Source organism: Pelobates fuscus, chromosome 11, assembly GCF_036172605.1.
Source record: "Pelobates fuscus isolate aPelFus1 chromosome 11, aPelFus1.pri, whole genome shotgun sequence".
NCBI classification, from domain to species: Eukaryota; Metazoa; Chordata; class Amphibia; order Anura; family Pelobatidae; genus Pelobates; species Pelobates fuscus.
This window is the reverse complement of record NC_086327.1, coordinates 6339357-6340627: the sequence shown is the minus strand read 5'-3', so window position 1 is coordinate 6340627 and position 1271 is coordinate 6339357.

Below are 1271 nucleotides of genomic sequence, written 5' to 3'. Positions count from 1 at the left end.
CGGAAGATGGGCAGCAAGTCCCGCCCACCGACAGCTAACACACCCCGCCCACCAAAGGACAGCTCCTCCAATCAGCTGCCGAGCTGGCTGACGGACACGCACTTCGCCCTGTCAAAATTACCATGGAGACCGCATTAGCCCCGCCCACCTCTCACATCCCTAGCGCCTGCTGGTTGCTATAGCAATGGACCGGACAACTAGCATCCTCCATCTTACCTGTCCCAGCATCCTTAACCCCTTCCCCACCAGAGCCCTCACACTGAAACCAAGCCGTAAACAAATAAAGAGAAACAAATGTAATGAACAACAAATAAACAAATAAAGAGAAACAAATGTAATAGACAACAAATAAACAAATAAACAATGTCACATTTTACATCTCTGTGTCTGTGTATGTGTGTGTGTGTGTGGGTGGGGAGGGGGGGGGGGGCAGGAGATCAGCAATTGCTATATATTACTCTCCAATAATAGGATATTGCATGACATCACTTCTATCATATAATATATATAATACCCAATGATAGGACACTGGGCGACACTCCTGGTTTATTTAATATCAGTATTCTCCCCAATGATAGGATACTGGGTGACATTACTGGTTTATTTAATATCAGTATTCTCCCCAATGATAGGATACTGGGTGACATTCCTGGTTTATTTAATATCAGTATTCTCCCCAATGATGGGATACTGTGTGACATTACTGGTTTATTTAATATCAGTATTCTCCCCAATGATGGGATACTGGGTGACATTACTGGTTTATTTAATATCAGTATTCTCCCCAATGATAGGATACTGTGTGACATTACTGGTTTATTTAATATCAGTATTCTCCCTAATGATAGGATACTGGGTGACATTCCTGGTTTATTTAATATCAGTATTCTCCCCAATGATGGGATACTGGGTGACATTCCTGGTTTATTTAATATCAGTATTCTCCCCAATGATAGGACACTGGGTGACATTCCTGGTTTTTAATATCAGTATTCTCCCCAATGATAGGATACTGTGTGACATTAATGGTTTATTTAATATTAGTATTCTCCCCAATGATAGGATACTGGGTGACATTCCTGGTTTATTTAATATAAGTATTCTCCCCAATGATAGGATACTGGGTGACATTACTGGTTTATTTAATATCAGTATTCTCCCTAATGATAGGATACTGGGTGACATTCCTGGTTTATTTAATATCAGTATTCTCCCCAATGATAGGACACTGGGTGACATTCCTGGTTTTTAATATCAGTATTCTCCCCAAT